Source organism: Magallana gigas, chromosome 1, assembly GCF_963853765.1.
Source record: "Magallana gigas chromosome 1, xbMagGiga1.1, whole genome shotgun sequence".
Taxonomy (NCBI): Eukaryota; Metazoa; Mollusca; class Bivalvia; order Ostreida; family Ostreidae; genus Magallana; species Magallana gigas.
The window spans coordinates 9,807,817-9,833,507 of NC_088853.1; the positions used below are offsets into that span (position 1 = coordinate 9,807,817).

Here is a 25,691-nt window from a genome sequence, read left to right on the forward strand (position 1 = left end):
GATTTTACAATTCTTGTTCGATAAATATTCGTATACGGCACACCGAACGAGTGCAACTTAGTAATAAATTTACTTGCTTATGAAAAGGCACGAAACGATTAACACGATAGGATAAACGGAAGAATTGTTGAAATTAAACGAAAAACCTGATAGGATTAACGCACGATAGGATAGGATTAACGCACGATAGAACGGTATCCTCGCACGATAGGATAGAATTAACGCACAATAGAACAGTATACACGCACGATACGATAGGATTGATACACGATACGATAGGATAGGATTGTAAAAAATAACGTTGCGAGTACTGAATTTCTTAACCATTACACAACAGGACTATATTGGATATCAACTTATCTTATGTTGTCAAACAAAAACAGTTAAACTCTTAAACAACTTGAATTGTTTGAACTCTTCCAGTGTGGACCGGAAGTGACGGTTGACAATGTTCTGAGATCCCATTGTCCATAGCTTTTTGCCGCGGGACAGAAAACGGACGACAGGAAGTGAATTTTGCAAAAATGAAAAAAACACCTGGAGATATTTTCGTTCTCTATCAGTCCTGAAAATTTCAAGTGAATCTATCCAGCTATCTCTGAGAAATCCTGTGGACAAAAAAAGGGAAACAAAAACTTGACTCTTGTTGCAAAAGCAACAAAAAGATCTTCCGTTTTGATATACATGTATCACTTTAACTGTAAGACATTGCTTCTCTCACATAAAAACAAGTGGATATGATAATTATTGTGAATGATATATCCAGACGTTACTTTTATGTAAAACAACGAGAATGAAAAAGAAATTAATTTTTGAAGTACTTTCTGTGACGACCGGAAGTAACGCCGAACTAAACATAAATGTTAACCATTTGTACAATCATTTGTACAAGTCAATATTTCCTCAAAGTTTGGTTGTTCACGTCTCTGCAAAATCTAAGATCTCTTTGAAACAATATTTTTTGTCTCGGGACCGGAAACGGACAAACGGAAGTGGTTAATAAAAACAAAAGCTGGTATTTCTCGTACATTTGCTAAGCGTACATCATTGTTTATCAGGCTGGACGAAACACTCAAGAAGGTCAGTTAAACTTGTTAAAAAAAACATAATTTGTTTGCACCCTTTCGGTGAGGATCGGAAGAGACGGTTGACAAAATAAAACCTGTTAAACATATCTTCAATCAAATGTCTATCATTCATGAAAGCCTCTCGTCTCAAACACATTCAGTGAGAAAAATCTCGAGGGCATCAAATTTGTAAAAAGGAAAGCTACATAGATATATTTGAGATATTTCACCGGAAGTAAAATTATTTTGCTAATTTAACATTATATAGATGACATCTGTAAGATTGTATACTCATATTTTCATTTTATGTAAAATGAATAAAATATGGAAAAAAACAAATTTTTGAAGTGCTTCCGGTCCCGACCGGAAGTTACGACGAACAAAACAAAAGAGTGTAAACACAAGTACATACATTGGGTGGACAGTAAACGGACAAACGGAAGTGTTCAATGAAAATGAAAGTTGGTATTTCTTAACCATTACACAACAGGACTTTATTGGATATCAACTTATCTTATATTGTCAAACCAAAACAGTTAAACTCTTAAACAACTTGAATTGTTTAAACTCTTCCGGTGTGGACCGGAAGTGACAGTTGACAAAATGAGAGCGGTTAAACACATTTTCTATCAGATGTCTATCATCCATGTAAGTTTCGTGTCTTGGATACTTACAGTTTATGAGATCTCCATGTAAAAATATTTGTTTAAAAAAGAGTACCTGAGATATTTGAGATATCTCACCGGAAGTAATTTTTTTTTGTTTATTAATCATCGGATAGATGACATATGAAAGCGTGTTTACTTATAAATCGATTCTGTGTTAAACAAATAAAATGCGTAAAAACTTAATTTTTGAAGTGCTTCCGGTGGCGACCGGAAGTTACGACGAACAAAACAAAATAGTTTAAAAACACATCTACAACTATAGGTCTATCATCCCTCAAAGTTTGGAGGTTCAAGTCTTTATCGTTTCTGAGATTGCATTGTCCATAGCTTTTTGTCGCGGGACAGGAAACGGACGACAAGAAGTGAATTTTAAAAAAATGAAAAAAAAAAAGCCTGAAGATATTATCGTTCTCTATCAGTCCTAAAAATTTCAAGAAAATCTATCCAGCCATGTCTGAGAAATCTGTTTAAACTTTTTAAAAACTTGATTTGTTTGAACTCTTCCTTTGTGGACCAGAAGTGACGGTTGACAAAATAAAAACGGTTAAACACATCTTCTATCAAATGTCTATCATCCACGTAAGTTTCGTGTCTTGATCACTTACAGTTTATGAGATTTCGCGGTTCAAACATTTGTTTGTAAAAAGGCTTCATGAGATATTTGAGATATCTCACCGGAAGTAGATATTTTTTGTTTAGTTAACATCGGAAAGATGACATATGTAAGCATTTATATTTATATTTCAATTCTCCGTAAAATATATTAAATGCGTAAAAGCATAATTTTTGAAGAGTATCCGGTGACGACCGGAAGTTACTACGAACAAAACAAAATAGTTTAAACACATCTACAACTATAGGTCTATCATCCCTCAAAGTTTGGATGTTCAAGTCTTTATTGTTTCTGATATCTCATTGTCCATAGCTTTTTGTCGCGGGACAGGAAACGGACGACAAGAAGTGAATTTTGAAAAAATGAAAAAAAAAACGCCTAGAGAAATAATCATTCTCTATCAGTCCTGAAAATTTCAAGAAAATCCACCCGGCCATCTCTGAGAAATCTTGTGGAGAAAAAAAGGAAAAAAAATTAATAATAACTAGACTCTTGTTGCAAAACCAACAAAAAGGTCTTCCGTTTTGATATACATGAATCAATTTAACCGTAGACATTGCTTCTCTTACATAGAGAAAATAGTTGATGTGATAAGTATTGTGAATGATATATCCAGACGTTACTTCCATGTAAAACAACGAGATTGAAAAAGAAATCAATTTTTGAAGCACTCTCTGTGACGACCGGAAGTAATGTTGAACGAAACAAAACAGGTTAAACATTTGTACAATCATAAGTCAATCTTTCCTCAAAGTTTGGTTGTTACGTTTCTGCCAAGTCTGAAATCTCTTTGAAACAATAGTTTTTGTCTAGAGATGGGAAACGGACGAACGGAAGTGATTAATAAAAAAAAAGCTGGTATTTTTTTGTACATTTGCTTAGCGTACATCACTGTTTATCAGGCTAAATGAAACACCCGAGAAATTCAGTTAAACTTGTTCAAAATATGATTTATTTGAATCCTTCCGGTGAAAACCGGAAGTGACAGTTGACAAAATAAAACCCGCTAAACATATCATCAATCAAATGTCTATCATTCATGAAAACTTTCTGTCTCAATCACTTACAGTGACAAAAATCTTGCGGGCATCAAATTTGTGAAAAGGAAAGCTACATAGAGATATTTGAGATATCTTACCAGACGTAAGAGTTATTTGAAAATTCAACAATATAAAGATGACACATCTTAGATTGTATACTGATATATTCATTCCATGTAAAAGAAATAAATAAATGTTTAAACACATCTACAACTAAAGGTCTATCATCCCTCAAAGTTTGGATGTTCAAGTCTTTATCGTTTCTGATATCTACAGGTGACAAGGTTTTTTGTTGCGGGACAGGAAACGGACAAACGGAAGTGCTCAATGTAAATTGTATTAAATATTTCTTGTATTCTTGCCCTTTGAACATTCTTGTTCATTGAGCTAACAACAAATATCAAAGAAAAACAGTTAAACTGATAAACAGCTCGATTTGTTTGAACTCTTCCTGTGTGGACCGGAAGTGACGGAAGAAGAAATGAAACCGGTTAAACACATCTTCAGTCAAATATCTACCATCCATGAAAGTTTTGGGGCTTGATCATTAATAGTTTCTGAGATCTCGTGGGTACAAAATGTGTTTCAAAAAAGATACCTCAGATACTTGAGATATCTCACCGGAAGTAGATTGTTTTGATTGATATAATATCGCATCCATAACCTATGTATAGATTTATACTTATATATTTATTCTATGGAAAAAGAATTTAATGCGTAAAAGTTATTATTTTTGAAGTGCTTCCGGTGACAACTGGAAGTTACGACGAACAAAACAAAATAGTTAAACACATCTACAGATATAGGTCTATCATCCTACAAAGATTAGATGATTGTTCAAGTATTTGCCGATTCTGAGATCTCGAGGAAACAAGGTTTTTTGACGCGGGACAGAGAACGGACGACAGGAAGTGAATTTTGAAAAAATGATAAAAAAGCCTCGATATATTATCACTCTCTATTAGTCCTGAAAATTTCAAGAAAATCTATCCAGCCATCTTTGAGAAATCTTGAGGACAAAACAAGGAAAAAAATAACTAGATACGATCTCGTTACAAGTAACGAGTAGGTCTTCCGTTCAATTTCTAAACGATACGATTAAAATATCAATGAAATTTCAGAATTTCCACTTAACCCCTCCCTTTTAGATAATGTATAAGATTGTCAATATCCTTTCAAATGGTTAACGAAGAGTTTTGCTTTTTAACATACAACACATTAAAGATTTAAGATTTTAGTCCCCTAAAATCTATAATTACGTCATCAATGGGTGTGGCAATGAGTTTTACAAACTGATATTGTTTTTATCAACAACTTTGTTTCTATAATGCATTACAAAATCTTGATCGTTTTTAAGGTATGTGAAAAAGACTTTACGAGTGTCTTGGCCCCTAATGTAAGGGGCCGGCCCCTTCTTCTTGAGTTCATTCAAAAAGTCTCACAAGTTCTAACATTTTCTGTTCTTACACATATTAAAAATTTTTGAGATACAAATGATTGAATATTTTAAGGGCCAGCCCATTAGATCCTTAATGGGGACAGAGATCTGTGTTTTGATTGATGGAATCGATGAGAATTATCAATGCAAGCATTTTATCTTCTACAATGCTTAAAACAAAATATATCTCTTTCTTTAGATATATTGCATCAAAATTTAAGACCTTTGGTCCCTAAAAATCCCTAATAAATGGGCGTGGCAATAATTTTTCCTGATAGATATTGTTACGGTCAACAACTTTGCTTCTATAATGTATTACAAAATCTTTATCATTTTTAAGTTATCTGTAATAGAGTTTACGAGCGTCTTGGCCCCTGATTTAGGGGGCCAGCCCCTTTTACTTGAATTCAATGGAAAGGTCTCACAATTTCTAACATTTTTTGTTCTTATACCTATTTAAAAGTGTTCATTATTTTTGAGAAACAAATGATTGAATATTTTAGGGGCCAGCCCTCTAGATCCTTAATGGGGACAGAGATTGGTGTTTTGATTGATGGAATCGATTAAAATCACCAATGCAAGCATTTTCTCTTCTACAAAGCTTAATAAAATATGTCTCCTTCTCTAGATATAATGCGTCAAAATTTAAGAACTTTGGCCCCTAAAAATCCCTAATTAGGTAACAAATGGGAGTGGCAATGATTTTTCCTGATAGATATTGTTACAATCAACAACTTTGCTTCTATAATGCATTATAAAATCTTTATCGTTTTTAAGTTATTTGTATTAGAGTTTACAAGTGTTAGAGAATTATGACCTCTGGCAATCATCTGTGAAAAAATGGTCGAAACCGGCCGAATAGTTTTCGAGATATCGCGTGCACAAAATTTGTGGAAAATAATAATAATAATAATAAGAAACAGCACGAAAACAATAAGACCTTAAATAATAAGAAACACTACAATCACTATAAGGTCTTCTGTTGGAAACAGAAGACCTTAATAATAAAAAACCTTACAATCACTATAAGGTCTTCCGTTGGAAACGGAAGACCTTAATAAGAGAACATTACAATCACCATAAGGTCTTCCGTTGTAACGGAAATAGGTGCATATTCTCCCTCAGTTACTTACTATATGTAGCTATTGTATTTTTTTTTAATTCCTATATGTGAAAGAGGAAAATTGTACCTCAATGCGCTAAATAAACGAATCAAAAACATTCAAAAATTCAAAAACTTTATTGGTTTTCCATTATAAATAACTGTCGCTCACCTGGCGAGATTTCATTTTGTATGACGTTTCATAACCTTACTCACTTGACTGATGAATAAACTATCAAACTGAACAATGTTGTCACATGATAATTCTAATCAATGTATTGACAGGCATATTGCTCTATTGTACTAAGGCCCGTCCATCATTTTCATCTTCATCAAAAAAGAACAAATTGCTACAAACAAAGATGCTTTTACGCTGCAATTTTTTTTAAGAACAACGATAATGCTTTTATCCTCATAATAATAATGTGTCAAATCTATGGCAAATGTTTAAAAGAGTTTTTATTTCCTTGTGTTTTAAAAAAAATGCAAATTGCTGTAGATTTTTAATATATAATTCATATAAGCTTGGCCAAGCAGTTTTTGAGAAGAAGTTCAAAATGTAAAAAAAGTTAACGGACGGACAGACAGACAGACAGACGGACAGACGGACAAAATGTGATCAGAATAGCTTACATGAGCTTTTAGCTTAGGTGAGCTAAAAACTCTGCAAATTTACTCTAACCGATCTAAACTTTATCATTACAGTGATGTCGAATATTTTCTAGTTGAAAACAAAATAAACAAAACAAAAAAATCCGATGTCTGCTATTTTGCTACATTTAGCCTTGATAATAGTTTGTAATGTCAATTTTTATTTTAAAAACAATTCTGTTAAGCACAAATTTACTAATGACTTTAAGTAAAATTCGAATTAAACAACTTTGAACAATTTTTATGATTAACATCTTAAAAACTATGCATGCGATGTGAAAACAAACAAATTACACGGACGGTTTTGCTGTTAAATAAGAGTGCATAAATTGAGAGAAATGTCAAGTAATGAATAATACTTATCGCAAAGAATCAAAAATGAATCATTTTAAAGCAAGAAAATCAATATTCACAGGACGAAAAACCATCTTTAAGCAAGTCCTTAAAGGTGGCTTAAAGGTGACTTAAAGGAGCTTAAAGGCTATACAACCTTTAAGCCGCCTTTTAGTCACCTTTAAGCAAGTGCTTATAGGTCCTTAATGTCCAAACTTCTTTAAGCCACCTTTAAGCCACCTTTAAGCATCTTTAAGTGGCATTTACGCTCTCTTTACACTGCCTTTACACTGTCTTTCAGTGGCCTTTAAGTCAATATTGATCAAGCTGAACAATAAAAACATATATTAAATGCAAAAGCTCTTTTATAGAGATTGGAGGGGGTCATCCGAGTGATAATATAATTTCCAAGGAAGGGGGGGGGGTGTTCCAGGCGGTTTTAATCGTCGCTCCATTAAACACAGATCGCTATCATCAGCACCGCTCCGATGGACACAGATTGCCGTTATAAAATTCTTTATAATTTTTTGGGAGTTTCAAAATTATTGTAGGGATGAGCGCAGTCTCTTTATCTTATTATGTGCATAAAACTAATTAAAGTATGTTTGTTTCCTATTATAAATTAATCGGTGAAAAAAATGCATGATTAAATTTGTTAATCGGTTTAAGGTTTGTATTTTTTTTCAATTTTCATTATTTCTAACTCTAGATCTGCTAGATACATGTTAAAGATGAAAAGACTCTCAACTGCCTTTGTTGTATCGGGCAGGATATTACTGCTTTGTTTGTCTAGACATAGTTTTGTTCGTTTGTGTATATCTAATTAGAGTCTATTGTTTGTCCAACTTAAGAAAACCCCTGGAACTAACACATAATATACAAGATATACACAACAGTTGTGTCGTGTGCCCAGGTGCATGTTTGTGTATATTTAATTAAAGTCTATTGTTTGTCCAACTTAAGAAAACCCCTGGAACTAACACAGAATATACAAGATATACACAACAGGTGTGTCGTGTGCCCAGGTGCACGTCAGGGTTTCTAAAGTCGTTGAATCTTAGTATGTACGAGTATACGATAAGTCTAATGAATAAAAGTTAATTTACATTTGTAATTTATTTTCAAAGTATTATTTCCTAACTCTGGGTTTCAAAGATGTTACGTCTACAAATTAACGATACATGTGTGTAAGAGTAAAATCTTGAAGCTAATTAATTAATGTGCCGGTGATCATAAATAGGGGTTGATTATTTATATATATGTATAAGGGTAAATATGTCAAATATACCCGGCCTGGCACATCATACAATTGTATGTACAAGTCATTTGCAATTGCCACATGCAGTAAATACGTCACCGGTAATTGGTAATTTTGTTTGTTATAGAATTGATAGTTTATAAATCATGTACATACAATTACATATCTAAACATATTGGAACGGCGCCGCGATCATGAAAACCGGGAAATTGCGGGAAATTGAACAAATACCCTAATAGTATCAATGCATTTAATAAAAGAAATGATTTCATTTTCTTTCTTACATTTTATAGCTATAAAAAAGATGAACGCATATCTACTCGGTTTAAATTTATTAACTACATGTAAGAAAGCCTACTATAGTGAACCTAACGGTTTCCATTTAGGTATAATATATTTTTGTTCACTGAAGACCAAGTTCCGTATTTCATTCTAAATACATGCATGCATGTAATTTATAAATTATATATAATTGATTGTTACAAACTGAATGGTTTGTCAAAATCTTTTCAAGTAAACACATTCAATACAGTGATTCAATATCCACTGATATATAGGATATAAAAACGCTGCTATATATGTACGTTGCCGTGGAGCAGAGGATGTGTGGTGATGCTAGTAAACTAAGGGTCCCGGGTTCAATTCTCACCGTGGCCGGTTTTTTTTTTTATGTGTTTTTTTTTTCATTTTTCTTTCTAGAACAAAAACCGTTTTAATACCTTTTCTTTCATAAAGTTAATACATTTTGTTGGAAATTAAGCACAATATTGAATTAATTTTTTTTAATGGCTTAAAGGTTGCTAAAAGGTGGCTTAAAGGTAGCTTAAAGGTGGCTTAAAGGTGGCTTAAAGAAGTTTGGACATTAAGGACCTATAAGTTGTCCTTAAAGGTGGCTTCAAGATAGTCTTTAAGCTGCCTTTAAGCAATCTTTACGCTTTCTTTAAGCCACCTTTAAGCAATACATATAGCTTAAAGGTAGCTTAAAGGTGGCTTAAAGATCGTCTTTAAGCTACCTTTAAACACCTTTAAGTTATCTTTAAGGAGGACTTAAAGATGGTCATTCATCCTGTGATTGTTTTTAAGCTGGACTCGTATGCCTTTTCATAAATTGTGATGGAATAATAGCACAAATAATGTTGTTCTGCATATCCATAATAAATCTTGTTGTTTTAGTTGTTTTCAATAAGAATATTGATTACATGTCCGTCATAATGATGTACATGGTTTACAGTTGATGATTTGAAATATAAACAGCAGTTATAAGTGAAAAACGTTTGTCATTCATGATTAAGTAACTCCTTTTTTTTCTTAGATAGGACAACAATCGTAGGAACTAAAAAATAACCAGTAGGGAAAATACATTTTTCATCGGTTTATTGTTAACCCAGAGGTGACGGGAAAGATCTGAAGTTTTATGCCGAAGTGATATATAATAATATAAGGGCAATTTAACTATTTCCTGTGTCCGGGAGGGCACTACAACTATTCTGGCATGATTAAGCAATTTTCAGGGCATAGTTATAAAGTTATCTCGTTTACTTACTCAAAAATGTTATTTAAGAAATTGTAAGAGTGGAATTCTTTTACAATAGCATTACCTGTAGTACAACTATTACCCGTCCAACCTGCAGTACAAGTACATGATCCATCTGCATGTCGACATGTGTCAGGTTTACAATGAGGTGAACATTTTCTTGAACAGTTTCCTCCGAAATATCCTTCAGCACAAGCTAGAGGATAAAAATACACATCATAACCAAAAAAGAGTGCCAAATTATCTGTGTTGTTTAATACGAGGACAACTTTCAACTTTCTCTTATCTTAAAACCATTGTTGCGTTGTTTGTATTGTTCTAATTTTTTGGGGGAAGGGAGGGGTTGTTGGTTATTTTTTTCTTTTTTTCAACCGTAACAGTGTTGCAAGGACACTATTTTGTATTTTAGTGAATGATTATTTTTTGCCAAGAAAATTCGTTTAACCTACATATACTCAATTCTTTGTTGTTTTTAATTAACCAAATTATTCCAAATATTAAATATTATTTACACATAAAAGAGTTTGTAATAAACTTCTGTTCACATATTCACGCAGTTGTATCTTATATCTAAAATATTCCTAGAATGAAATACTATTTGCAAAATCAGCAGCAATCTAAATATGTCAACTAGGTGACAGTAGCAGATCTAACATACATGTAACATTACCTATGACCTCAATCAGGACAACCCTTTAATAGTTACCAATATGTTACAAAAGAAAAAAAAACATATTTCTTACCGTCAGTACAGCGTGCTCCAGTGTACCCATCCCGGCACCCACTTGGACACACTCCACTGATATGGTCACATGGGTCATTGTTTATACAGTGTCCGCTACATTTATCCTGGCAGCCCAATCCAAAATGTCCCGGTGAACAATCTTTGTAAAAAAAAACCTATTTGGTATGCGACAAGTATAATACCAACTTAACCTGTTCAACAAAGCCATTATGTAGTAAGTTAGTAATACAATTTAAATTTTAATCTAAAGGAGATAAATATGTTCATATAATATCATATATACATTCATCAGTAATTTTACCTTTACTACAATCAGTGTTAGTATATCCAGGATTACATCCCCCGTCACAGTGACCAGTCTGTTTGTTACATGGATAGTTATCCAGACAGTGACCACTACAGTTGTTGGTACAGTTATATCCATAGGTTCCGTCGTCACAACCTATAACCGTTATACATCATATAAGATAAAACGTCATCAAATATATATTCCCCAAGCCTCTTTTCTCATCTCTTTAGCTAAGACCAATGCCTGAATACACAAAAATGGTCTGCATTATATCAAAACATGATGCAGTAACCCTTTGTCTCGTCATCACATTCTGTACTTGTTATCGGTATTAATAATTTTGTTTACCCTGTTTGAAATTAGAGTTCAACAAGCTTACATTTAGTAGTAAGTAGTAAAGCTTTGTTTTTGGGGGTTTTTTTTATTTAAATTACTGAAGACCATGTTCAAATACAAAACAGCTATGTATAATACTTTATATGCCTTTACATGAACATACAGCAATTTCATTAAGCGGTTATCTAATACACAAGATTCGCACACTGCGACGCACACTCAGATGAAAATGAACGTGTTTGAATTTATATAGCTGTAAATACAAGAACTGTTTGAATTTTAGGTTATAAAGGTTTGTACATCTTGTATTTAGTTAATTAAAATTTGAGTGTAAATTAATATTAATGAACAATATTACTCCAAATCAGAAACACCGTCAGACATGAATTAATGGTTGGTTTGTATATCTAAAAAAAATTACCCCCCCCCCCCCCCCCCCAAATATTAAATGATGATCATCCCTCGCACATGGCCGAGGAAATCCAGCGCAGGTGGAAAAGTGATCCGTGGTCGGCTCGTGTTCTTCTACATGTACCTTATCACGCGTTCATGTTTCATATTTTGCAAGGACACAACTATATTTTATTATGTTTTCAACTATTATATAGGTTTAAGATGAAAAGATATTTTTTTTTACTTGTACATTTGATTAAGCATTGATTTAATTATACGATAGTATACAAGGTATTTTAAAAATCAAACCAAATTATAATCAAAGTTCCATGTTACATGATTGTGGTAGGTGCTAGCACGATAAAAGAATGTCCTGAATTGTCCTGAATTGAGGCATTTGATGATTATTGTAAAGAATATTCACACGAGTTTTAAACAACTTCAGATAAGATTCTATCGGTCACATATTAACCACTCTGTAGTTGTTCTACATGGTTGTTCGTTTCAGCGTTAAAGCAAATTCATTGCTGCGTCCCCCTTCTCACGCCCCGCTGACAAGTGCTCGCGCTGGATTTTTTTTAATTGGCGAAAAGATCTGGATTCTGTCGAAAATCATTTTTGGTGACTTCTTCTCATGTGTTACATTTCCTCCTTAGCGTGTTTCACTTTCCCACCCGTTTGTTTATTCGGTCAGTCTGTGTTAAGGTCAGACGACACGTTCCTCGAGAATCTTTTTTCTATATCCTTGTAATAAAGAGTTCCAATAAAAAATATTTATTTTATATATTTTAAAAATGATTAAAAGTTAATTGGCTGTGGTTATGTGTCTAGATGGTAGAGTGGATAGAACCGTGGCCGCTCACTGCCAGAAGCATATAGGTTCTAGAGGTCGTGAGTTCAAAGCCCCGCCCCGGCCGCGATAGAGTTCCTATATAGTGAATTTTGCTGTGCTGTATTTGTGTTTGTTTTTATATCAGCATTTCAAGTGTATTTTCAAGAAGATTATATAGGAAATTGCATACTCTAGTATTTTGCAGAAATGCCTGATAAGGTACCCTAATTTTTTGCAAGAAAGCTTGTCAAAATAGTAGTAAACCATCAACAAATTCCTTGAACAAGTTATATAAAATTGAGGAACGTGTCGTCTGACCTTAATTCAATCGCCACGTGCGACTGGAAATCTTGTGTCGCTTCAGCGCACATAACTCAGAACATATGTAATTGAGTAACAGTTGGAAGGGTGCTTTTATGAACAATTATTATTCGAAGTCAATCATCTTCACATTAAAAATGTGAAATCGTAACCTGAGAATGTGGCTAATAAATTAACCTGTTGATCACGCTAAACTTGTATAGTTTTGAACAGAATAATTCATAATATATTATAATTATAAGTTTGAAGTTAAAGGAAATTTTGTTCGAGGGAAATACGACTACACTATCCAATGCAGTCGATCGCCATAGAAATCATCAAAGTACTGCAAGTGTCGATAGATTTCTTTTTTTTTTTGAAAGACCATGATAGTTCATTTGACTTGGAGACTATTTTGTAGCGACGTATTTGCCTCCCAAAAATGTATGCGCTTCTCAAAGTTACACTTACGTGAGATAGATGTGCGTTATTGGGGATTTTATTTATTGTTAATTGTATGAAAATTGATTAAAAAAATTTAAATTAAAGTTGTGTATTATGAGGTTGTAATGCAACTTAATTTACTTACAAGGTAAGCTACAGCCAGTGAAATACTAATTTTAGGTGAACAATGAATACCCGATATATATTTAAATACAAGATAAATAGTTTCCAGAACTATAATACTATGCAGGTGTATATGAAGGTTGCACCCTCATTTAAATGGCTGTAGGTGAGGAGGTAATGGTGTATCGATGTACAGACAATGTATGACTGCACATACATATTCCGGACCGTGGCTACAGACGATACCCATGGTAGTCTTTTAATACATCAATGCGCAGTCTGATCTAGAAACTGACCAGTTCCACAACTTCTTTGAATTTCTCTAAAACGGACTGTCTAATTCCTTCTAATTCCTTCACAGAATTCCAATTTACGCAAGCGCAATTGAAGTTATTTTCAATCTAATTAGTCAACCCACTGATATGAAAATAAGGAAATTGCATATTATTGCATTGTCTAGAGAAGTAATATTCATTTCTGTAAATAAGTATAAAATATTTAATTCACGGTACATAGTGGTGTCTCTATGAAACAGCACCATCTGGTGTAAAATTTACTTGCTCGCTTTTGCATAAATTCTCCCTCTGATCATTTTGTTTTAGCTCATTATATATTATTTTGAATGTCCAAGTCTACTCGTATCATGAAATACTATCAGACGACACACATTTCCCGATAGTAAGTTCAGAGATGCCAATTTTGACTAATTACTAATTTTTTTTAACACGTAACAATTCTAAACTTGCGCATAGTTTTCAAAAATTTAGAAAGATTTGAATAAAGAAGTTATCTTAGAGAAAAGGTTACGTGTTTTGAAGGCGGGTTTGGTTTTAAAAAAAAAAATACAATTCCTGACATGAATCATGAGTACATACTGTTGATAACAATGCTTGCTACCCTTTGAAAATTCAACTCGCTCATTATATATTATTTTGAATGTCCAAGTCTACTCGTATCATGAAATACTATCAGACGACACACATTTCCCTATAGAAAAGTTCAGAGATGCCAATTTTGACTAATTACTAAATTTTGTCAACACGTAACAATTCTAAACTGGCACATAGTTTTCAAAAAATTAAAAAGATTTGAATAAAGAAGTAATCGTAGAGATAAAGGTTACGTGTTTTGAAGGCGGTTTCGGTTTAAAAAAAATACAATTCCTGACATAAATCATGAGTACATACTGTTTATAACAATGCTTGCTACCCTTTGACAATTCAACTCGCCATTAAACATCTCATTTTCTATAGAATTTTCGAAACGATTACACAAACTGTGTTCGTCAAATAGTTTTCCTAAAACATTTTCTTCCTTTCTTTTTCAAAACACGTTTTATATACAGGCTTTCAATCACAACACGTTTTTAAAACAAAGGCAGAACTGAAAGTTTAGTCATTATAATCGTTTGACACCATATCTCTTATATTTTCAACCCGCAGCAACAACGGAAGACCTACTTGTGGCTTTGCCACGACCTCTGCTTTAGTTATATTTATTGTGATCGGCTTCGGCCGATCACTGTTGTGTTCATATGAGGCATCCGGCAAATGCTTCCACGTGCGCACACATTCCGCTTGCACAAGTAGTTCTTATAAAAACTTGGTTTCGTTTAGTATTTATATAACATTTTACTCAGTTTTATTTCATTTCATTTACCTTAAGAGATGCAAACATACATAAAATACAGTTCGACCTGTTAATTCAAGAATGTACCTTTTATTTCACGCGTAAGAATTTCGATCGAAAGATTCATTCAGTAATGCAGTTGACCTCGATGAACTGACCTCAATAATAAGAAGATGCTCTATGAACTGACCTTGATCTATTGATGTTGCATAATAGTAGCTAGGAAGACGGCTTGTTACGTTATAATGCGACCTCAATAGCAAGTTATGATGGCATTCAATGTTTTTCAGTCGCATTAAATTATTTCAATACAACTCTTTCTTTGTATACGTGTTAATCAATGCTATTTGAAGAGCCCTACTCAGTATTCTGAAGAAGAAGATACATTAACATTTAATAATTACGTTAAAAGGAGTTTACGAATGGCTTTCCCCAAATTTATTTCAAAATTAAATTTGTTGACGGTTTATAATGATGAAATTATGGTGTACAGATTCAAAATATTCTATATTTTGTAAAAATACAGTACTTTTTTAAATCATTTTAGATCAAACTGATCATGTTGATTGCTTCTAGCTATCAATATATCATTATTGCCAATCATTCCTTTAGAAGGAATACTTGTCTTTTTTTAAAGTCATAATACGTTCGATTAGAAACAAACTTATTTTTCAAACGCTCATATGTGTGTTAAAAACCCAATATTTCCTATTTTTAACTAAATGACATAAGCGCTGATTCGATTAAGATGCTTAATGACAGTGGACCTAATTTGATTTAATATATATATATATATATATATATATATATATATATATATATATATATATATATATATATATATATATATATATATAGTGCGCACCTGAAAAGGAGTCTTCAAAAGAAGATTGTTACTAACATCGAACTTTCCTTTTTACGGCTTAATCAATAAAACTGAATGAAGAAATCGGTTATGATGCAATATTTACCTGTTCTACGTCATCAATACATACTTTTTTGTGCTTGTTCAGACTTAAACATGTTTAATATGCTTTTCAAAGATTTCTTTACGAGCACAAATTTATTTTGGAAGATGTCAACAGTTTTGAAATATATATTTATATTCAATAAAGTAATTTTAACGATCACATAGATTAAGTTACATTAATTCGGTCATGCAGGAAACAAATCATTAACACCCCCATCCAATATAAATAGTGAAAATGACGTAAAACCGTCCCCGTTCTGACGTTTAATGTATTCTATCATAAAAATGTGAAGTTCACCCAGATAGTTCGTAAGTTTCATTTATCAACATTAATTCTTTTTGCTAAGTGTTTGCACAGATCGTTTCATAAAAAAGTAAAAAGGAAAATAACAACAAGCCGTACTTTGGCTTGCTCCTTCGTAAAAGCGAAATCCATAACATAGCTACTAGTACATTTTTAATGATATTTAATCCAAAATATCATATATGTATCATATTTCAAGTTAAGGTATTTCACTCCTCATGTTTTGATTTCATTGCGCAGATGATCATTATATTTAAAATGAATATGATTTTATTTATTTAATCATCACAGATAGATTATTATTTCATAATTACACAATATTCATAAAGAAAATCCATTTGAATTCAAGAAACAAACAAGTTTTTTGGGGAACTATTTTTTCGTGCGGAAGGTTTTTTAGACGAAAATGACAGAAACAAGCAATTTTATGAATTTTCAATATACTTTTCTTTTTGTTATACTTTATTTATTATTCACATTTTTAACATTTGATAGGTTTGTAACAAATTTTATAGGTTCTGTGTGACATGTACAAAATCAAATCTTGAGAATGTGATAGCCGTTTAGCATAAAATCATGCATATATATAGAACGTCTGAATTTTTTAAGCCAAATTTTGCGAGAATTTTACCTTTGAAGCCCTATATCTAAAATTTGACATCACTGACCCCCATGTTATATTATGTCAAAATGATAATGAATACATATTTAGGCAAACTGGATTAATCTTTTAAAATTCTTGATATTCAAAAAGTTTTTATTTCAAATCAAATTGTAACCATTATAGAAATTGTCTATTTTAAGTGCAAACAGGTCACAAAGAAATTTATGCAGCTTTGTACAATTTTTTTTCGTAATCCCTCTATTCAGTGTGACCATTGTGCATAATTAAAAACAATATTTGAAGAAATAAGTTTGCTTGATCAAAAATACTGACAACAAATCCTAATCAGGATGAAATTGCATTTTAGGTGCAAAAAGGTCAAATTAAATGGGCCATAACTCAGAGGGATGGATACTGATCCCCCATTATCTTTGTATTTTTTAAGTTTGTTTTGTCTACAGATTTCAATGATATACTTCTCAAGAAAATCTTGATACAACAACATTGAGGAGTGGGATACCTTAAGGTAGAACAAAACACCTTTGAAATTATTGAAATAGTTTCACAAATGAACATTAAAATGGCTTAATATTTCTTCGAAAATATATACTATACATTACATTTAGAAAAGTACAAATCATACCCATCATTTGCACAGCGTAGACAAATCGTTTAAAAGCGTATTCTAATACTTTCGAAACACACATTAAAACGATATATGAGTGATCTTTGTGCAATTAACTTTATATTCTTTCTGAAAGTGCAACTTTTGTTTCTTATAAAGAAAAGACCTGCAGTTCGAATAAAATGATAACAAGGGTTTCGGTTTAATGTAAAACAAATTTCAAGGTCATTCAAAGGGTTAAAGTTAAAATATGATGACTACATTAAGGATTTGTTATAGATTTTCATCTAATATACGAAAAGTAGTTTACTTTGTTGTCCTAAGATTTTACATACAGCAATTATATACAGAAACTGATTGAAAATACAATACCTTAATTTTGAGAAATATATGAACATTACATGTTATGTGCCATAATTAAAGCAATAAAAAATATAAAATTTCAACAACAAAAAAATACAGGCCGTCACTGCAACAGTCGAATGAAAATGTATTTATTTTTAAATGGTACTAAAGTTGGTTGACGTGTAAACACTTCGAACCTTTATAGATAAATCCTTAAATTTCTAAGCCTTTGTTCTTTACCCATAATCATACATTGTTTTCCTAAGATTGAATGTAAGCTTGAATTTAATCATCCATTTTAAAGTATTAAAGAAATCTCTTTATACTTCAAATTAAAAAACATAAGGTTACTGTATCTGATCTGTCTTAAATTGTGCACATACGGTGCTGATAAGTATTCTAGTCAGTATGAACAAAACAAATGAAATACCCAGGTCAAAGTAGTAATCTTTGAGATAAATCTATAGGAATATTCAAATTGTCTGACACATTTCTATTCCATATAACACAATGTGCTCTATATGTCAAATAACATATAAACCTGTTAAGTGTATTGTTGCATATGCCACACGATAGTTCATTGTGCAGTGATACATGGTGATTAAAAGTATTAATAGCTTAGATCTACAAATAAAATGCCTGTTAGTTTATCACTGTAAAAACAAACAATTAGGTAACCACTTCCTAATAATACTGCAAATGGCATTTCGCATGAATACTAAGGTCTAAACCCGATTTGTTTTCATTGATGAGATTGCATGTTTTGCTTGTGATTGATAAAATTGAAATTTGACGATAATTATGAATAGATACCCTTTGCAAGGCTAATACAATTAAGTGGCCCACATAAGTTTCAATTCATCATTAGAAATACCTGCCTTTTTCGAGGAATTCAAGTCCCCTATTACATGGACACTTAGTCTTAAAAAAATTAATTGAAATATCATCTAAACCTGCGGCTTTTGAGTTACGCAGTACAGCTAAGGCGGCCAATAAAAATATAGGCAAATTTTTGTGAGGAAAACACGTATACTTTAGTTCAACTGGCATGCACTTTTTAAAATCAATAACAGTCACTCAAGTGCAATATATTTCTAAAATATATACATGTATATAACAGTACAATATTTTATGTTCATAGTGGCCACGTGATATGACAGTCGCATGGTACAAACAGATGTATTTGATGTGTGAGGTTATTTAAAATTTCAATATTGCAACGGCATAATCATGTCAAAATTCACAACTGAATTATAAAATAACTTGATGTTATATCGTAGATTTTGAAAAACTTTGCAAATTTTATTAAGATTATTTGTTAGTAGAAATCGTAATTTATAATGCATATGTTGAATGAGTCTGAAGGTCACAGTGTTCATTTCATTAAAAAAATAACTAACTTGTAAGATTTTACAAGGATCTTAGAAGGTTTTAAGGTACATAGCATATTTTAAATTCACATGTACAAGTTTGTTTTGATCAGGTAAGTGTATGCCCTTGCAATTAAGTGATTTATTTAGGTACTCAGCTTTAAGATATACATTGTACACTATTGTATACAAAACCGAGGTTGCCTCTTTATAGGATGCATACTTATAACAAAATGAGAATAAGGCTATGTATATAATGACTTAACTTAAGAAAATATTATTGTTATAAAACATACTTTTAACACAGTCAAACGGATCATATTACCAAATGATTCTATCAGTTTAATCAAATTTGTTCTTTTTTTCGCATAAAGGTCAGGTCAAGGTCGCTACCTTATTCCTAAACGTAAAAGATGATAAAAATAAGTGTAGCTCTTTATAGTTCTGTGGACATTTGTTTGAGATTTAAAAAATTCTATTCTTCAATGAAATGATATAATATAAGAATGTCTATCAGTTTATACTACTCATTTGAATAAATATTTATACTTAAATTGATATTGTTTAGCCCACAATTCCTCTAATTTTATTAAATTTTGAAGAGATTTTTTTATTTTTTTATGCTTCCAATAATAAAATATTTCTGGTTTTTATGTATTATTAAGACTTTATATAAGGGTATTAATTGACAGAAAAGCTAATATATTGACTATTTTGTTTTCACAAAAATCAAAGTATAGAATGGGCGCTTTAAAAAAAAATGTAAAAATGTAATTTGATAGGCAGATTATATTTTAAAAACATATTCTGAAACCCAAGTATCATATCAATAGCTCACATTCATAACAAAAAAATCCAACCTTAATGCTATTGTTTTTAAAATGCTTAAACAGACTCATTAATCTGCAGGAATTCTGATTTGCGAAAAATGTGATATTTTCTTACGCCAATATAACGCCAAAAATGAAGTCCCTGTTGGATTCTTAACATTGATTACTTTTTCTATGCCAAGTTGTATGATAGTAAGAAAGAAAGAAAAAAAATATTCTATTTTAATTTCCTTTCATCTTGATTTAATGAACGATTACTCAAATTTATGTTTGTCAAGTCGAAAACTAGAAAAGTTGTTTTCAAAGAAAAAACAGTATAAATTAATTTTGCTAATAAATAAATTAATAAGTACTTTCGAGGTTTGTGATGCCATAATGCACACGTCCCGTACTTTTTGTCTAAACGGAATTTACTGACAGCCTTAACTGTGCCTCATAGGCATAGATACGTATCAAATTGTGACACATTTTTCAATGATAAATAGAATTAAAAATTCATCGTTCGGCTCGGGTTGTTTACTGTTAATAATGGGTTGTCAATTTTGCAGTTAATAGTATGACCAATTTTTGAGAAAAAGTCGTTGAATTTGTTCGCAATTTCAGAAAAAAGATAAACTTCACCGAATAATGCATGCGTGTTTTTAAATATATTTCGCTACGATACCATGACAATTATGAATTTCATCAATAGTTTTAATGCATTATGGTTAATTGGAATTAAAAAAAAAATCCTACCTTTATCACACAGATCTCCTGTCCATCCTTTATCACACCCTCCGTCACACTGACCTGTCACATGATTACAAGCAACGCTGTCTCTACAATGTCCTGGACATTGTTGAAGACACTTTGATCCGTAACTTCCTTCTATACATTCTGATGATATAAACATAAAACATGACAAAATCGTATAAAATTGTATAGGGGCCATTTCATTGGCATAAAAAAACCCTCATTAAAACTTTAAGAAAACCAAATTTAACCTTATCTTAAAGATTGCACGTGCCTTTATCACAGAGTATATCCCTCCATCCTGGTTTACAGCCATAACAGCTTCCATTTTCAATGTTGCACAAATTGTTTTGACAGTTGATCGGACAGAGTTTAGTACAGTTCATTCCATATACACCGGTTTTGTTACAACCTTAATCAAGAAAAAATATGTTAACCATTTTTTCTTTATTAAAGAAAAAAAGATAGATATTTTTGCAAATAATTTCTGACTTTTTTCCCAACATAGGAAAATTCAAAATAGAAATTCATATATTATTGCATGTATGAGATGTATGACACATTTTATGTTAACAATATATACATAAAGGCTTCGAGATTCTGATCCCAATCTCATTTATATAATGAAAAGTGAAAATCAATAGTAACGATATCAACAGTATAAAAAAACTTTGCAAAGAAAAAAATGAACAAAAACCCAAATATAATACCTAGAACCACAACTTCACATAGCTCATTAAAAACATTTGCTATCTCATAATCCTTAGGGTAGATTACTCCATCGATTCGTTCGTTGTAAAATATGACGTATCGTCCGTGTTGTATACAGGAAGCTGTAAATTTCAGGGGCGGTAACTGTGGTCCGTCCTTGTAACACAGAGTAGAACCCTGTATGTCACCAGTGTTTGATACGTAAAGCGAGAATCCTGCAAAACGCCCACGCTGTCGGTCCTCTACAAAACACAGTTAATTAATCAATGTACACATCGACATTTCACTTTTGGAGATACATTTAAATTCACTCGGTATGTTTCCTCTTTTTCTTACGAAAATTAATGTTATTTATTCATACATGGCTAGACAGAAGTATACACAGTCCAAAATACAACCTAAACTGTGGTTTCAAAATAAACACATTGCACCAGTTGAAAAAAAAACCGTGTAAGAGATGCATTGTTTATTTTTTTTTAAATCTAAACTTTATTTATGTAGCTGTAATTAATGGTTTTATTTTTTTCATTGAAAATTTGATAATTAAATAGTTATGCAACAACAAAGGATGAAGATCCCATTTAGTCAACTGAATGTGAAAAGAAGGTCTGGAAAAGGTATTCCATTCAATCACTTTCCAGTTACATTTCAGCAACATTAGCAACATTTCAGTTGAATAAATGGCACAGTTTAATCCTGTGTAAATAGGGTAAAAGTTTTTCTTGAAATCATTTTGAAAGTGAAATTAAGGATCAATAAAATAAATGAGTCTGGGATTTTTTTAACATTCAAAATAATAAATTCAAATTAATCACTACAACATGGATAATGACTTAGTTTAAAAATAATATTTCCCTACCAGGCAGTTGAAGGTAAATGCATATTCCAGAGTATAATATTAAAAAAAAAAACCAAATAACTTACTTAAGATAAGCAAAATGCACGGAACATCAAAAGAGAAAGGTAATCAAAAACATCAAAGGGCAACAACTTCTACGCATTCCATTTTCATGTCACTGTTAACTTCAAACTTAACCAAACACTCAATCAATGTAATGAAATGCCTCACGGTAGATGATTATTTTGGTAAGATTATTTATCGACCAATGTCTGAACATTTCTGATGTCAGTTGTTACAGTTTATCTGAAGGCAATCTCAGGGGAAAACTTCAAGAGATATTTCCTGCTATTTATAGCCTTATACAGATGAAAAAATAATTACCAATTAATCATGAAAATAGTCTGATGTAGTGAATTATTGTCACCTATAAAACATTGTCCAAGAGTCATGGATCTCAAAGTTCTGTTTTAGAAAAAAAACCTGATAATAATAATGTTTATGTTAACGCAAGACGGACGAAACACGACGGTGGACGATAGCTGGCACCTGAGGGAATCAGGTGACCTATAAAGACAACGCTATAATGAACTAATTTGTAGCAGATTGGATTATCATCACGGCAACTAAATATTGTTTGTTTTTCATGTTAATGTAAACAAAAGAATGTCCTAATGGAAATGTATAAATTGTCCGGAGAAGTTTTGTCAGAAAGTATGTAAATATATATTTTGGTTGAGTTGTAATCCGATTACAATCAACAATACCTTTACAGTTAACTTTCATACGACTAAGGTGGACAATACCAACTGTTTCAAATGTTAACTGTTAACTATCTTTAGAGATTTTATTGAATGCTATTGTTATAGATAGTGATGTTTAAATTGCACAACTAAGGGGACATATTTAAGAGCATGTGTAAAGGGTAAACTATTATAATAGGAATGTTTTAAAACTAAACTCGTATACATCTATCTTTATATGATTATTGATTAAATATTAATTTAACAGATAAAGCATTTAAAATGTTTATAAGTTAAACAGCCGTAAAAATATTTTTTATCAAAAATCATATATATATATATATATATATATATATATATATATATATATATATATATATATATATATATATATATATATATAACCAAAATATAACCACCGACATGTATTACAAACCAACAGATACGCATCAGTACCTTCATTTCAATTCTTGCCATCCGGGCCATACTAAACGCGCAATTCCATACAACTTAGAAAGGCGTGTATGTACCATAGTTAGCGACAACGAAAGAAGAAATGAACGTTTACATGAATTAAAAGCAAGCCTGATAAAACAATGTTATCCAGTAGGAATCATAGACGATGGTATCAAAAAGGCATTAGCACTGAACAGGGAAAACCTTATTAATCCTCCTGATAATAACACCTCTGATTTAAAGATATTACCACTCGTAACTACGCATAATCCGAATAATATTAATATTATTCCAGTCGTATGTCAACTTAAAAACATTCTACAAACTGATGAAAAAATGTCCGAAGTGCTAAAGAAATACAACTTCATCAACAGTAAAAGACAACCCAGGAATCTCCAAAGGATACATTGCAAGTCTTCATTTCAACCTCAATCTTATTCTGTCAACAAGTGTAACGATCCCCGCTGTGGAACTTGCCAATATATTAAAGTCGGGAATTCGTTCAAGTTCTGGAACAAGGACTTTATTGTTAATGCGAACATGTCTTGTGCCTCAAAAAGTGTTATATGCAACATTACATGTAGCGGATGCAACGAATTTTATATAGGAGAAACTGGAATAACCCTTCGCATCCGTATTCGTGTACACAAACAACACGTCAATCAACCCGAGTACAAAAAAAATAAACTTAGTGAACATCTTGATATTTGTGGCCGCGGACAATTATCAGTTTTTCCGTTTTATAAGCTTTATAATGACAATGCAATTGAACGGAGGGAAACAGAGAAACATTTTATAAAGTCACTAAAATCTTCGTTAAATTGTTTGATATAGACTGTTTCATCGTCTTTGTTTTTATTTTACTGTATATTACGCTGTATTACTTTATTCAATGATTGTTTCCTTCAATAAGCATTATTGTTGACGTTATCACTAATTACGTCATAGTTTTAACGACTGCAAAACGTCTGAAGATTTTAAACAATGAAAGCGCTTATGTTTTGCAGTTAGTGTTGCTTTTTTTGTTTTATTATTTTATATACATATACATGTATATGTCATATCCTTTACAAAGTAAATTTTTCAGTCTTGTTTTACAAAAATTTTTATTCACAACAAAGAAACCCATAATTCAGTACTCCCAATTTGTTCCAAATCTATCAATTATTAATTATTCACGACTCATTTGTTTGTGTAACAGTTTTAGACGCATAATCTCATACGCTATATTGTAAGCACTTATTATTATTTATTAATTATTTTTTAGACCATGCAGGCTGTAGTTTGCAAAATTCATATGCACCTTCATATAAAAGGTATCTTATAGAGACTACGATCATAACTAAGCGTGACTAGTTTTACATTTACGTTTAAATATATGTCGGTTGTTTAAATGGTGGCTAGCTACGTCTAGCATGGACAAGTTTTAGTTATCAATGGATTTAATTCTTTTGGTCAGGTCAATTTTTTCAGGGGAGGGTACACCTAAAATAATAAAGATCAAGACATTCAAACCATCTGTGTGATGGGGAAAAAATAGATTTTTTGCTACATATCATACATGCAAATGTAATAACAAGCTTTTTTAATACAAAATCTCAGTTAGCATGATGTTATTGTCGATCAACCAATATTCGTTAAGATTCTTTTAAGGGTTCTGTCAATTTGTGATTTTTTAAATCACGGAAATGTATTTTAAATCCATACAACAGCTCGGAGAAAAAACGATGTTTAACTGCTTACCGTATCCGACGTAATTCCTAAACAAGATGGCAATGCTGTAAATACTGTAAATCCTACCAAGATCCACTTTCCACCAAACAGTATGGACAAAAGATGTTTGCCCCATACCTATTGGTTCTGTCCTCATGCATGTTTCTATGCTTCCATCCACAGCAAGGCTAGCATTATATTGGGACGTATGCAATTGGGTGGATGGCTTCTTGTATGATAAATCGTCTTTAAAAAAGTTTTAAAAATCTTTCCTACCGGGTACCATAACATGATTTTAATTAATCTATAAATAATTAGTCAGCTTTCTGATGGAAGGAAATCCATTATAATATTTCTGAATAGAAGCAATTATCCAAGAAAAGCCTGCTAAATATTACTTTAAAAACATCATAAAAAGCCATAAAAAACAAATAATAGAAAGATGAACAAACCATAAGTGAATGCAAAAGATAATCCTGTCGCAAAAAAGAAACAACTATAAAGTATCATATTTTAGAATCGTAACTCTTCACATCCCTTGATTAGGAAAATAACATACCCGGAAGACAGAACGTGCTCTTAAATCAAGTTTCATACGGTGGGCATTTCTGTTATAAAAAAGTAAATTAAGGGAGCATTTCTAAATATTCTTTTT

At 31.7% G+C, this 25,691-nt stretch overlaps 1 protein-coding gene across 1 annotated transcript in view; it reads right to left on the reverse strand.

The window, feature by feature from the left end:
- LOC105331010 (receptor-type tyrosine-protein phosphatase epsilon) overlaps nt 1-25,691 on the reverse strand; it is an 88,253-nt gene that overhangs the window by 21,202 nt on the left and 41,360 nt on the right. The gene's annotated exons all lie outside the window — the stretch shown is intronic.